Genomic DNA, 15,572 nt, shown 5'->3' with positions numbered 1-15,572 from the left:
TATACTCTGGCCCTGAGTGCTGTGCCTCAGCTCTTCAGCCCAAGGCAGGCACTTACCACTTGAGCCACAGCAACACTTTCAGTATTTATTCTGGTGGTTTATTGGAGATAAGAGTTTCATGGCTTTTCCTGCCTGGGCTTCGAAGTCATGCTTAAGCACTGATAATTTTCATTTATCTTTTGGCCTATATTACTTTTGGAAATACAAATTCTGTCTAGTTTCCAATAATATCTACCCTTTAGTGTTACGGTTATTAAAAAAATTAGTTCTGGCTCTAATCCTAGCTCAGGAGGCTGAGATCTGAGGTTAATTGAAAGCCACACCAGACAGGTTATTTTTGATAAACAACTCAGAAAGCTGGAAGTAGTGCTGTAGCTCCAAGTGTATATCCGCTATCCTTGAGAACAAAGAGCCTCAGGGATAGCTCCCGGGTCAAGCTCCAGGATCTGAAAAAAAAAAAAATTACTACTGGGTACTGCAATCCTAGCTATTTAGGAGAATGAAATCTGATGATTATGGTGGGAAGCCAGCTCAGATAAGAGTGTCTGTGAGACTTTTATCTCCAATTAACCACCAAAAAGCTGGAAGTTGTGCTGTGGTTCAAATAATGCAGTGCTAGACTTGAGCACAAAAGCTACGCCCCCAGGCCTTGAGTTCAAGCCCTAGGACCAACACAAACACACACACACACACACACACACACACACACACACACACACACACAGAGCTGTGCTGGCATGAGCTCTTCAGTCTTTTCTCCTTATGAGATTTTTTTCATTAATATTTACACAATATTTTATTATTTTCATTCAGGTGAAATCTTTCCTTAATTCTCTGAGTGGAGAAGAATTAGAGGCTCTAATATTTGAATTAGAACAACTCAGAAGCATTTTCCCTAGCAGAATTTTATGAGGAAGAGGAAGAAGAGAAAAAAGGTAATATGAAAATTCAGAATCGGAGTGGGAAGATGCAATGTATTTATTATTACTAGAGTATTTATTATTACTAGGGTATTTATTATTATTATTAATATTATTACTAGATTATTTATTATTACTAGAGTAATTTGTGTGTTTGTGTGTGTGCACGCACAATGCCTGTGCTGGTCCTGGGGCTTGAACTCAAGGTCTGCTTGCTGTCCCTGACCTTCTTTGCTTAAAGTTAGACCTTTAAGGACTTGAGCCACACCTCTACTTCCAGCTTATTTTTTGTGATTAGAGATAGGAGTCTCATGGAGTTTTCTTCCTAGGCTGGCTTCCAACTGTGATCCCGAGATCTCAGCTGCCTGAGTAGCAGTCTGACAAGGATAGCCACTGGCACCCTGCATCTCTCTCTTTTTTGCAGTGAGAATTTTCATGTAGAATTCTTTTTGCAACTTTCCCCCATCTAGGTGTTCAGACACGTCAGCCTCTTGCTTATGTCTTCTTTTTTTGTTCCCTGTCAGACTCCTCTTAGCATCCCTCATACTGATATTGTTCATACACCCCTGCCAGTGATTACAGAGTTTGTCCTCAGTTTGGCTGATGTTTCTTTATATCTCTGGATACTTCATCTGTGCCTTGTGACTTGTGGGATCCTTAATCCCATCTTGAATTGAGGCAGAAAAGGTGGTAGTACCTAAAACATGAGTGACAATCTTCCCCCTCCCTGCCTCCACAATTTAAAGCCTGTATCTCTTAGAAAATATGAATGTTGAAGCTGCTCATTTTTTATAGTAATTAGGTAATGTGGCAGTTAGTATAAAATGTAATTTCTGGACAAATGAATCTTAAGGTTGTTTTATTTTAACATTTAATTAGATATATTTCTAAGACATATTATCTGCTAATTGGCTATTTTAAGAAAGTGGAATCCAATGAATTCAGTTTTGTCTTATTTTTTTAAGCTGGTCCTAGGACTTGAACTCAGGGCTTGGATGTTGCCCTAAGCTTTTTTGCTCATGGGTAGTGCTCTACCACTTGAACCACTGCACCACTTCTGGCTTCTTCTGAATAGTTCATTGGAGATAAGAATCTCACAGACTTTTCTGCCTGGGCTGGCTTTGAACCATGATCCTTAGATCTTAATTTCCTGAGTAGCTAGGATTACAAGCATGAGCCACCAGTGCCTAGCCCATTTGTAGTGTTTAAATGAACTATTTACTTTGCCATGGAATGACATTTTCACTCTGAAGTATACAAGTGGTCATAGAGACTAGAATTTTATTTGGTGAACATTTCTTAAAAGTGAATGAAATGAGCCTTTACCACGAGAAAAGCAACGATGTATGAGTCATGATACACATTGAAACTAAGTTTCAATTTTGTAGAATGTATTTATTGCTCTGTTGAGCTTTGTAGCTTCCCAGTGCTGTTTACAGACTATGCTGATGAAATCTGTGTTGATAATAACAGCTATATTCATTGATTTCAGGACAGTTGGTCAGCATTTGGAAGATTTGTGTGACTCAGTGTGAGTATTTTCCCATTATTTAATGTGTGATGTTAGCAAATCATGTACAGGCAAAAGAAAAGAAAAGACTAACTGATTTTAATTTAATACATCCAAGCAGAAAATCTTATGGTATAGCTTCAGGCTCATTGCTATGTATCTCATTACAACTAAATTTTAAGAGATGACCACTAGTTGAGTTTTAGTGTAATATTAAGGAGTATGCCAGCATTAGCTTTATTGATAATCTGAGAAGGCAACTAAAATACTTCTTCCTTTTCTAACTAAGTGACTTTGTAAGGTAGATTTTCTGCATATACTTGAAACAACATAACCCAACAGACAGTATAAAAGCAGATGAGAGAATACAGGTGTCTTTCATTAGGCTAAAGGATGAAGAGATTTATTAAAGATGTAAAACAATGGGACTATTCTGCTGAAATTTTACCTTTTTTGGAAAATACAGTTTTTTTTCAATAAGTGTATATTAATAAGTAGTGTTTCTTTTCTTTCTTTTTTTTTCTTTTTGGTGAGTTGTATGGAGTAAACTTTGGGCTTGGGTGCTGACCCTCAGCTCTTTAGCTCAGTGCTAGTATCCTACCACTTGAGCCACAGCACCACTTACAACTTTTTCTGCTTATGTGGTGCTCAGTAATTGAACTCAAGGCCTCATGCATACAAGACACTCTACCACTAAGCCACCTTCCCATCCCCAGTGTTTTTGTTCTTAAGTTTACAAAACTACCATAAGCACTTGAGTTCTAAATTTTCTTTTGTTTGGGTTGTGAAACTAGGACTCAATACCTGATGCTTTGCTCATTAGCTGAGTTCTACTTTTTAACATATCTGTCTGTTTCTCTCGTGTGTGTGTGTGCGTGCACATGCAAATGCATGTGTATCCCCTATTTTTTATTTAATTTATTTATTTTTGTGCCAGTCCTGGGGCTTGAATTCAGCACTTAGGCATTGATCCTGAGCTGTAGTCTACCACTTGAGTTATAGTTTTACTTCTGGGTTTTTTTTGTTTTGTTTTGTTTTGTTTTCTAAGTAGTTTATTGGAGATAAGAATCTCATTGACTTTCCTGCTCCAGCTAGCTTTTAATAGCAATCTATAGATCTCAGTCTCCTGAGTGTGTAGCTAGGATTACTGGTGACAGCCACCAGTTCCTGGCTCTACTAACATTTTTTTTTGTCGGTTGTGGGGCCTAAACTCTGGGTCTGGGCACTGTCCCTCAGCTCTTCAGCTCAAGGCTAGCGCTCTATCACTTGAGCCACAGTGCCACCTCTGGCTTTTTCTACTTATGTGGTGCCGAGGAATCGAACCCAGGACCTCATGTATGCAAGGCAAGCACTCTACCACTGAGCCACCTTACCTTTTTAATTAGCTCTTTGGGAGCTCTCAAAATTTAAGAGTATTAAGAGGTCCTGAGACTAGCATGTTTGAGAGCTGCCAGATGAAAATTTTCCAAATATTAGTGCTTTTAAAGATGGCTCTCTGTTTACTTCTTTGAACTGTCAGTGTGCTTGCCACTGATATCTCTAAACCTCATTTGATTTTTTTTTTGTTGTTGTTGTTGGTTAATATTGTAAGGTCTGCTCCTGGATGGCGAGCAGACTCCACCCTCCTCACAGCAAAGTCTCCACCCAGTAACTGCATTACCTAGGCAACTGGAACACCTGGAAGAAGTCACATTTGCATCCACTGAGGTCATATCTGAATTTGATGTGGCCACACCTTTCTCTGCCCGTACCCTAGATAAGGCCTAGCCCAGGCCCAGACACTCTCTCTCTGCTCTCTCTCTGCTCTCTCTGCTCTTTTCTAGCTCTTTCCTCTCTCTTTCCTCTCTTTCCCAGCTCTCTCTCATTCCAAGGCCTTTCCCAGCCATGTGGAGTTCCAACCTTGCCTGGTCCCAGCAGGTCTACTATCCCTTACCTGAATAGCACGTGCATGGTGCTGTTCTTACTAGGCTATCTCTTTTTTTAAAACCTAACAAGTGAGATAAGTGTCCTATGGCTGTAACTACTCAGGAGGCTGAGATCTGAGGACCTCAGTTGGAAGCCAGCCCAGACAGAAAAGTCCTTGTGAGACTCTTATGTCCAATTAACCACTCAAAACCCAGAAGTGGTGCTATGGCACAAATGGTAGAGCACAAGGCTTGAGTACAAGAGGCCCAGGGACAGCACACAAGTCCTGAGTTCAAGCCCCACAACTGTCAAAAAATACAGAAAGGAAAAAAGTACTACCGGAAGCCAAGATGACTATCCAGACAGCTTGGTATTGGCATAAGAACAGACATCAGGACCAATGGAATAGAATTGAAATCCCAGAAATGAACCTACAGACCTATAGCCATCTAATCTTCGATAAGGAAGCTAAAACAATAGAATGGAAGAACGACAGCCTCTTCAGTAAATGGTGCTGGTAAAATTGGTTAACTACTTGTAGAAAACTAAAGCTAGATCCTTATATATCACCTTGCACCAGAATCAACTCCAAATGGGTCAAAGACCTCGAAGTCAAAGCAGACACTTTGAAAACATTACAGGATGGAATAGGAGAAACCCTAGGTCTCCTTGGCTCAGGCCGAAATTTTCTGAATAGAGACCCGGAAACACAACAAATCAAAGAAAGGTGGGACAAATGGGATTGCATGAAATTGCAGAGCTTCTGCATGGCAAAGGACATAGCTAGCAAGATCAATAGAAAGCCCACGGATTGGGAGAAGATCTTCACTAGCCATTGAACAGACAAGGGTCTCATATCTAAAATATACTTGGAACTCAAAAAATTAAATCCCCCAACAACAAATCTGCAAAGAAAAAACTGCCCAATAAACAAGTGGGCTAAAGACTTAAAGAGAAACTTCTCTGAAGAAGAAAGAAGGATGGCCAACAGACACATGAAGAAATGCTCAGCCTCCCTAGCCATAAAAGAATTGCAAACCAAAACAACATTGAGATACCACCTCACTCCAGTTAGAATGGCAAAAATCAAGAACTCTAACAACAACAGATGCTGGAGGGGATGTGGACAGAAAGGAACCTTACTTCATTGTTGGTGGGAATGTAAACTTGTTCAACCACTTTGGAAAGCAGTATGGAGGTTCCTCAAAAGACTTCAGATAGAACTCCCCTATGACCCAGCAATCCCATTTTTGGGCATTTACCCAAATGTTTACAAACAAGACCACACTAAAGCTACCAGCACAACTATGTTTATTGCAGCATTATTTACCATAGCTAAGATATGGAACCAACCCAGATGCCCCTCAGTAGATGAATGGATCAAGAAAATGTGGTATATATACACAATGGAATTCTATGCCTCCATCAGAAAGATGACATTGCCCCATTTGTTAGGAAATGGAAAAACGTGGAAAACATTATATTAAGTGAAGTAAGCCAGGCCCAAAGAAACATAGGTCCCATGGTTTCCCTTATTTGCAATATCTAGTATATATATATGAGTCAAGCGGAATAGGTCAGATAATGTGATGTTATGAAAATGAATCCTTAGATATGTATTTTAATGTTTTTTTCCTTTCATGCATTTGTTTCTAACGCATTTATAAGATTATCTCTTTGTAGCTTTGTATGTCCCTCCCCCACAGTATAACCCTGCTTTCACTATATTTGATGTCAGTATAACTTGTGTAGGAGATGGGAAAAAACAAGTCGTTTAAGGATACAGGTAGACCTGTTGCAACAATGAGAAGTACAAGTTGTCATGTGGAAAATGAGCTTTACAATGTTGGTGGGGGGGCAAGCCGGGAGGATTGGGTGGGCGGTTGCGGGGGGAGGCTGGGAAGGGATGTGTAATGTAAACAAAGAGGAGGCTGCAATGCTTGATAAGAAATGTACGCATTAACCTGCCCATGTAATTGTAACCCCTCTGTACAGTGTGCTCACAAAAAATAAAAATAAAATAAAAGAAAAAAAGAAAGAAAAAAAAAAGAAAGTTGAGAGCCAAGGTTCAAAGCCATCCTAGGCATGAAAATCAATGAGACGTTTTTCACCAATTAACCAGCAACAGGTAGGAAGCAGTAGAGCTCTACCCTTGAGTAAAACTCAAGTTTTAGCCCAGGAGCAGCATAAATGAAAAGAATTCTCATTTACTTTCCTGCCCAGGCTGGATTCAAACCACAAATGCTCAGATTTCAGCTATTTGAGGAGGTAGGATTATAGGTGTGAACCATATTTTTAAAATCTTGAATTGGCTCTAATATTTTTGTCCTTCTTTTCACTTAATTTATTATTCTTTTTCTCTTTTTCACAAGTTTGGGTCATCCAGCTTATTATTAGGGCTGGCCACTCTTTCTGGGTTTTTGTTTTGAAGTTTTTTTGTGGATTTTTGTCCCAACCTGCAGGATGTCAACGAGGGCGATGAACCTAAACGAGAAGGAATGAAGGGACAAGAGACATGAAGAATGACAGCAAGACAGGGATTCTGATCAAGCTGCAAATTTTTATTTTTCACACAGGGGTATTTATATGCTTGGAATAAGGAAGCTTTTAAATTGGCCATTAAGGAAGCTTTTTCATTGGCCATAGCAGCTGCAGGATGTTTGCGTAGGGCAGGGTGAAAGGGTGGTCATTAGCAGCTGCAGGATATTTGCATAAGGCAGGATGAAAGGGTCGGATTTCTGAGAGTGGTTCTGTAAACTCAGCCACAAGATGTTCCAGTGAGATAGTCAAGCCTATCTTCATGTTGAGAGACTCCTTTTGGCTCCCAACAGATTCTTTTTTTTTGAGCTTTTTATAGTACTTGAACTCCAGGCCTGGTCATTATTCCTAATTTTTTCTCAAGACTAGTAGGCTTCCCACCTCAAGACAGTTCAAATTGTGGCTCTTTATGTATTTTTCTTTCTTTCTGCATTTATTTTAGGTGATGCTCTTATGGCTTGTACTCAGGACTTGGGCATTTTTGCCGAGTTTTTGTTGTTGCTGTATTTTTTTTTCTTCATTGCTGGTCCAAGGGCTTGAACATAGGGCCTGAACTTTTGCTAGTCATAAAATCAGGGCAGAGCCACTGTGTCTGAGGTTTTTCCCTTTTCTTTCTCAAGACTAGCAGTCTCTATGGCTTGAGCCACAGATAAAGTTCTGGCTTTATTTATTTATTTATTTTCATTTTTGTTGCTAGGGCTTCAACTCATGACATGGCCACTCTTCTGAGGCTTGAAGTCAGGGCAGGGCCACTGTGAATGAAGCATTTTTTGTATTGTTTGTTCTCAAGGCTAGCATACTTTAACAGCTTGAGCAACAGCTGCATGAATGGCTTTGTTTATATAATGTTCTCTACCACCCCCACCAGGCAAAAGTTGTAAAGTTCATTTTTTGAAATAATTTCTTGTACATCTCATTGTTGCAATAGGTCTAGCTGTATCCCTATTTAAACAATTTGTTTTTTCCCTTCACCTTCACAAATTACGCCAACATCAAATACAGTGAAAATGGGGGAGTTATTTATTTATTTGGTTCTGGTCCTAGGGCTGGAACACAGGAAGTGGTGACTGTTCCTAAACCTGAAATCAGGGCAAGGTCACTGTGCTGGAGTCTCTCCCATGTCCTGAGCAAGGCTGGCAGGCTCTAAAACTTAAGCCACATTTTAACATCTGGCTTTGTAAAACAAATTTGGTGATTCATAAGGGATAAGTTTCTTATGGAGGAGCTGGGAAATGGCTCAGTGGTAAAGTGCTTGCCTTGAGCTGAAGAGCTAAGGGACACCATCCAGAGCTGGAGTTCAGGCCCCACAACCCATAAAACAGAAAAAAGAAAAGAAAAAAAAAGCTGAGTGCCAGTGGCTTACGCCTGTAATCCTAGCTACTCAGGAGGGTGAGATCTGAGGATTGCAGTTCAAAGCCAGACTGGGAAGGAAAGTCCATGAGACAATTATCTCCACTAAATCACCAGAAAACCAGAAGTGGCCCTGTGGCTCAAGTGGTAGAGCACTAGCCTTGAGCTGAAGAGCTTAGGGACAGTGTGCAGGCCGAGTTCAAGCCCCATGACCAACCCCAAAAAAAGAAAGATTCTCATGGGAAGACAGGGACATTAGCCAGGCTCTAAAATCAGAGGATGGTGGTTCAAAGCCAGCCAGGGCAGGAAAGTTGTTGAGACTCTCATCTCCAATTAATCACCAAGAGCTTGGAAGTAGAATAGTTCTAGTCTTGTGCAAAACAGCACAAGTTCAGGCCCCAGGACTAGCACACATAAAACCAAGTGTCATGGAGCTTCCTGCCCATGTTGACTATGAACCACAATCCTAAAATTTCAGCTTCCACAGTAGCTAGGATTATAGGCATGAGCCACTACTTAAAAATATTTCATTGACTTCTCTCTTCTTCTTCTTCTTTGTGTGTGTGTGTGTGTGTGTATGTGTGTGTGTGTGTGTGTGTGTGTGTGTGTGTGTGTGTGTGTGTCCGTCCTGGTGCTGGTTCTAGACCCTTGAACTCTGGAGCCTAGCCACAGTCTCTGAATTTGTTTTTCTTTTATTTTTAATGCTGTTTCTAGGCTTTGTATTCAGGGCCTAGTCCTTGTCCCTGAGTCATTCTTTTGTTGCTGGTGGTGGTGGTCCTAGGGCTTGAACATAGGGCCTGGTCACTTCCTGGGTTTGAAACCAGGGCAGGGCCACTGTGTATGAGGGATTTTGTTGTTCATTTTCCCTCAAAGCAAGCAGTCTCTGTGGCTTGAGCCACACAGATCAACTTCTGGCTTCTTTTACTTTTTTGGCAGTTCATGGAAGATAAAAATCTCATAGAAGATAAGAGTACTGTATCAGCACCTGAAATCTGAGGATTGGGGTTGAAAGCCCAGGCAGGTAAGTCCATAAAACTTATCTCCATTTCATCCCCCAAAGAAAGGAAGTGGCAGAATGCTACCTTTAAGAAAAAAAAATTCTATTTCAACCCCTGGGTTCAACACCCACACCTGATACATACTCACAAATTCCTAAGGGACTTTTCTGCCTGGGTTGCCTTGGAACCCAGATCTTCAAGTTCTGTCTTTTGTGTAGCTTGAGCTCCAGGTATAAACCAGCAATTCTCTTGGCTTTTGTGCTCATCTTCCACTCTGATTTTTATTTGTGTATTTGTATTTAATTGATTAATTAGTAGTAGTCCTACCTGGGCCTGGTCACTGTTATTTTGCTTTTTCATTCAAGGCTGTTGCTTTACCACTTGATCCACAGCTCTACTTCTGGCATTTTTGCTGGTTAGTTGGAGATCAGAGCCTCATGGAATTTCCTGCCCAGGTGGGCTTTTAACCACCATCCTGAGATTTCATGCTCCTAACTGGCATTACATGTCAGCCACCAAAAAGTGCCTGGCTCACTCAATTTTAATATTTTTTTTTTGGTTGGTCATGGGGCTTGAACTCTGGGCCTGGGCGCTATCCCTCAGCTCTTCAGCTCAAGGCTAGTGCTGTACCACTTGAGCCACAGCGCCACTTCCGGCTTTTTTCTTTTTTGCTATATGGTGCTGAGGAATCAAACCCAGGGCCTCATGCATGCAAGGCAAGAGCTCTACCACTGAGCCACCATCCCAGCCCTCAATTTTAATATTCTTAATAGGCTCTTACAGTCTTTTTATTCACATGATGATGATGATGATGATGATGATGATGATGATGATGTGCTGGTCATAGGTTTGAAATCAGGGCATGGGTGCTGTCCATGATCTTCCAGTTGAGCCTCAGCTCAAGTCCTGGACTTTATTCCTTTTTGCTTCTTTCTTGGTGGTTAATTTGAGAGAATTGTCTCATAAAAAAACCTTGGCACTACTCAGGAGGTTGAAATCTGAGGATTGTGGTTTCAAGCCAGTCCTGACAAGAAAATCCAAAACACCCTTTTCTTTTTCTTTTTGTTGTTGTTGTTGTAATGACAAAGGTGAGGTGCAGTGGAGTTGCAGTTTCATTAACAGGTAAAAAGGATGTTTGTTTTGGAGCAATAGCCTCCCAAAGTACACTGCCTCCTGACTAGGGATGGTCCACTGATGGTTAGAATGACTTGTCTTCCTTCTATGACCCTATTACCCTGGTAACCGATTGTTTACAAAGATGTGATCCTGACACCTTAGCAACATGAGAAGGGACAATATCATTCCTAGGTTGGGATGAAAACCAAGTGGATCCCCCCATTTGGTGTGCTGTCTCGCTCTGGGGGGCCAGGATGATAGTGCACCCTTCTGTGAAGAAGGAAAATGACTTGAACAATTCTGTACTCTTTGTTCATTTCTGACAGATGAGGGCTGTAGATATATTCATGGACTTATCTAGGGACAAGCAGGGAATTTTCTAGGATCTCCATTGTGTCTAGGAAGGAAGGGCCTCAGGTTTTGCTGCAGAGAGATGCATCCTACAGTGCGGTTGCAGCAGCCCTGGCTTGCTCCAATGCCAGTGATTTCCCAGATCAGCAATATACCTGGACCCAGGAAATGTCACCTTATGCAGATGAAATAACTCTCAGGACATCTGTCCTGATGACCACGGAAGCCTATGCCAGTGCAAGCGACGGTGACACAATGCTGCTCATGTGGCTAGGAGTATGGAAGTGGCACTGGTGTGGATTAGAGGTGTTGGGTAGCACACGTGGTGGATGCTTTCTGCTCTGCCCACCACATGACTAAAGGCAATGCTGGATTCTGTCTAATTTAACTGGGGTCTGGGGGACTGTGGATTTTCTGGGATGCCAAAGCTCCCAGGGGGACATAGGTTGAGCTGGACTAGGTGAAAGGGAGTGAAGGAAACCTCCAGAAAAAAGGAAGTCTTGATTCTCTTTAAAAGTTCCTTTAACGCTTAAATTTTAATCAAAATGGGAACTAAATGGAAAAAGTGATTCTAGATCTCAGTTTCCTGAATAGCTAGCATTACAGGTGTGACACTAGTACCCAGCTCACTCTTTTGTATCTATTGAGTTTATTAGGTTCTAGACACTGTAGCAAGGAAAAAAAGAAAAGCTTTGTTTTGAAGGTCTATGCCTTTGTGTGTGGGGTTGGGGGAGGGTAGGGAATGTATACACATAAATATGTTTAAATATATGATGGAAAAAATATATTGAGTGATGTGCTAGGGAGGAATGTTAGCAATTTGCAGTGATGTATGAGTTCAGAAAAGCCTCATGTGGTAAATGACTTAGAAGAGATCAAGGCAACTCATCCAGGCCCCAGAATCAGGTAGAGTCCTGAGCTCGAAGTATGAGCACCTACACCGGGTCCCCTCCCATTTCTGGAGTTCCCTCCATACAACTGGCCCCTCCCTCTCTCTGCCCAGACCCACCTGGACTCCCATCTACCTCACTTCCTTTTCCCTCAGATCCTCCTGCTACCAGGATAGTGATGGAGGTCATGTGCTCCCTCTTGGGGGAAATATGGCTTCTCTAATAAACCTTGTAATAATCTTTCTCCTTTGCCTTCCTGCTTCTGCATGGTCCCCTTGCATGGATTTTTGTCTAATCCTCTTACATTGGTCACCCCTGTGGGTATAGGCTCCCCAGTGGGTTTGATCCTCCCTCCACTTCGGAAGGAGGTTCAACCAGCTTCCCTGGGACCTTTCCTGAGATCCTATACGCCAGTCACCAGAGGACCACCAAGGTAACTTTCTCCTGACTGAGCGCTCTACCAGCCCATCCAACACTGCTAATTAAGTCCCACTCCAGGCTAAGTGACCAGTTTATCTGAGGTCTGGGTTTCTGATTCTGATATCTCAGTGTAAGGCCACCTGGGCCTCTGTGACTTACTGAGCCCCCCTTCCCCTCATCAGAGCCAAACCTTGGCCAAGTGCCAGGGGCCTACCTTGGCCCAATGACCCATCCTCCATGGCCCAAGGAATACAAATGGACAAACATGAAGACATTCTCCACTGGCAGGGCCACCACCCCCTTTAGGAGCCAACCTGTACTGTGGAGAACACTCTAATATAGGCCCATGGCATCAGGTCCCTTACCATGGGAAGGACACTAAATTTCTTTACATTAAGGCCACCTGGGCCTTGGAGGGCTGCTGAGCCCCTGCAATCAAATTTTGCCCCAAATTTAAAACTCCACTTCTGTGAGTGCTTGGGCAGATAGCTCTGGCTCTCTCTCTCTCCCTCTCTCCCTCTCTTCCTCTCTCCCTCTCCCTCTTCCTCTTTCCCTCTCCCTCTTTCCCTCTCCCTTGTAACTGAAGGTAAAAGTATGGATGAGTTTAAGTTTAAACTCCTCCTCTGTGTTCTGCCTTTGCAGTTTTCCCTCCCCTGCAGTCTCCCCTGTGAGGCGCTCCCCTCTTTTGTGGCCTCCCCCACAAGGCACCCTCACTTCTGCGGCCTCCCAGTGAGGTACACCCCTTTTTGCAGCCTTTTCTGTGAGGCCCCCTCCCCTGAAGGACTTCATCTGTGAGGTCCTCACTGCTCTGCGGGACCCCTCCTCTGCCTTTGTAGTGGGGGTGGAAGCTGAAGCTCCAGTTTTGCCAGAAACAATGCATAAAGCATAAAGTGACTCCATTTAGGGTATCATCTCTTACTCTTTTCCATGGTTTTCCATGGTCAGGACTGACTTTGTCCTGGCCATTGTCTCAACATCCATTGCTGGGATAGCTTGTCCTGGTTGGCATTTACAGTTTGGACTCAAGGCCTGGGCACTGTCCCTGAGTCCTTCTGTTCCAGGCTAATGCTCTACTACTTAGAGTCACAATGCCACTTTCAGCCTTTGGCTGGATAGTCCTGGTTCTGTGCTGATTAGTAGGGAGATGGAGTTTTAGAAGGATTTTTTTTTTTGTGCCCAGGATGGCTTTGAACTTTCTTACAAAAGCTCTTTTTATTTCCAGTTAAAGCAACAAGGAGATCAATGAGATGGAGCTTACCTATAACTTGTTCACAATTGACTAACAATTACTTGTCAGAGATTTTTAAAAGAAAGCCCAGTAGATGCTTTTAACCTGAGACTGATTGGCACTCTAAGTACGGCCCACTGCCTCTGGGTAGCCTGTTTAAAGTGGCTTATAGACAACATTTAACCTATAACAAATGTACAGGCCTTTTCTTGGGCTACAGCAACATAGCCTGTTTAACACCCTGGTTTATAAAAGCATTTTCTGTCTGGCAGAGGAATGCCTACCTATGTAGGCCTTTAGACAGATCTCAATAGGAACATAATCTCAGCTCTACAAGCTTTTCAACAGATGAATTTAACCAGCTCAAAAGTTACTGCCAATTAGGACTTTGAGCAGATACAGGGGTTTGGAGATTTACATTCTACAATCTTAGCTTTTACTACCCACTATCACAGATCTCTGGAAAGTTTTGCCCAGTTAGACCAACATGGGTGATAGGCATGTTTACAAACTTATCTTTCCATGACCTTCTGGCTTGATCAATTTTTTGGAGGACCAAGCTCAAGTAACTCAGGACCTGATACCACTTTTGTCATCCAAACATTTGTTTGCAATTGCCTCTGGATATTTTAACAATATCAGGGTCCCTGGAGTGCCTTTCTTATGTTGGGATAAATACATCTTTGGCATTTTCCTTGGTCAGTCGCTGGACTTGAACTCAGGGTTTGAGTGCTGTCCCTCAGCTCTCCAGCTCAGGACTAGCACTTGGCCACTTTAAACTCCAAAACAACTCAGCTTTGAGCACTCTGTTGGCAGATTAGAGATGACAATCTCACAGGGACTTTAGTCTGCCTGTGCCTGGACTGGCTTCGAACTGCAGATCAGTGAGTTTTTTTGTTTTTTTTTTTTACAGTCACTTTTACTCCAACTAAAAGCAACAAAGATGGTCATTGGAAGTAGTTTTATAAGCATGGTTTTACTTATTAAATTACATTTGACAAACTTGTCCTATCTTTTACTGTGGGCCTTCCGGCAACTGTTACAAAAAATTTTAGGGGCAAACTAGAATAATCCTATTTTTTTTTTTTTTTACTTTGAAATAAACCTTTAGGAAAATTTTATCTTTTAAACTTGTCTGGGAGGCCAGCCACTCTCCACAACTTCTCAAATTTTTACAAGGGGGATGTCATTTTAAATCCATTTTGTAAAGTTATTTTAATTTGCATTTAAATGCATCATTGAAACACTGGGCTGTATATTCTTTGCCTGTAGGCTGTCCTGTGGGCAGTGAATAGAAAGAGTGGCCATTTTTTTTTCTGCAGTCTGAGTTACCTTTAGGAATTTACCTCCAATTGTAAAATAGTATAGAAATCAATTTCTATCCTTTGCTCATACACCCCGTATGGTCTAACTTCTGGTGATGAACATTTACAGAACCAAATATCTAATGTGGCTTGTGTTTTACCCTTAATTAACAGGCTTTTGGTCATGTGAGATGCAAGGCCAGAGTCTGAGAGAGACTGTGGCATCTCCCAGCATGTATAGACTGTTGCACCTCCTGTTGGTAACCTGCAATATTTCTACATATACTGGTTAGAGACCTGGTTTACACTGGCTTTTGCAGGCTGGTGCCACTGGTTTAGGCAGCTGTGCCTGAGCATAGTTACTCTGGTCCCTTGATCTTAATTGAAGTTGATCAGCACACAGGGGAGAAAACAGAGAATGAAACCCTTAGCTTTAGTTTACTAGCCATGGTCAGTGTACAATAGTTAACTCTTAGCATAGATGGACATAGGAATGACATAATTCACAGCCAACTTAGTTACCAATTTCATTTACTTTGTAAAGGACATTGTCTTTTTTAAGTCCTTTTCCAAGGTCTTTTAAAACTGCCTGTTTTTTCTTTGGCTTAGTCAGGTCACAAAGTTTTAAAGCAATTTAGATTAATTCACAGCTTCCATTGACAAAGATTTTTAGTAGGCAGAGTAACCTTGAAACCATAATCACTTACATATAGTCGAATAAGACACAGACAGACATGTTTGTGCACAGATTATAGAGCGTGCTTAGATTTTAAAATAGACTTTTAAAGTTTTGAAATTTTAGTGGAACTACTTTTCTAATTATGATGGAACCATGTGGTCAGTTTAAAATACAAAACTTTGCCAACAAGAAACCTAGTGAACAGGAGGCAATAGGAACATACACTTGGCCTAGCATAATGGCACCACAGGACAGGGGAGGGGGAAAGGGTAGTACCAAGCTGAAGTACCAAGAGGCCAATTTGGCACATCCACCACTTGCTCAATGCTAGAGAGAAGATTAATACACTTTTGGTAATATCCA

General features: G+C 41.8%; 1 long non-coding RNA gene across 3 annotated transcripts in view; it reads left to right on the top strand.

The window, feature by feature from the left end:
* Nucleotides 1–744: 744 nt before the first annotated feature.
* LOC138834489 (uncharacterized) overlaps nt 745–15,572 on the top strand; it is a 29,946-nt gene continuing 15,118 nt past the window's right edge. Inside the window, exons 1-4 of one of the 3 annotated variants that reach the window (XR_011374141.1) lie at nt 745–935; nt 2,413–2,451; nt 6,798–6,913; nt 9,160–9,244. This is a non-coding gene — a long non-coding RNA (uncharacterized lncRNA). The remainder of the gene's footprint in view (nt 936–2,412; nt 2,452–6,797; nt 6,914–9,159; nt 9,245–15,572) is intronic. The other 2 variants (XR_011374142.1, XR_011374140.1) reach the window with 2 other exon arrangements.

Source organism: Dipodomys merriami, unplaced genomic scaffold (genome assembly GCF_024711535.1).
Source record: "Dipodomys merriami isolate MVZ:Mamm:240054 unplaced genomic scaffold, mDipMer1.0.p SCAF_2162, whole genome shotgun sequence".
Taxonomy (NCBI): Eukaryota; Metazoa; Chordata; class Mammalia; order Rodentia; family Heteromyidae; genus Dipodomys; species Dipodomys merriami.
This window is presented reverse-complemented; position numbering and strand designations above follow the sequence as displayed.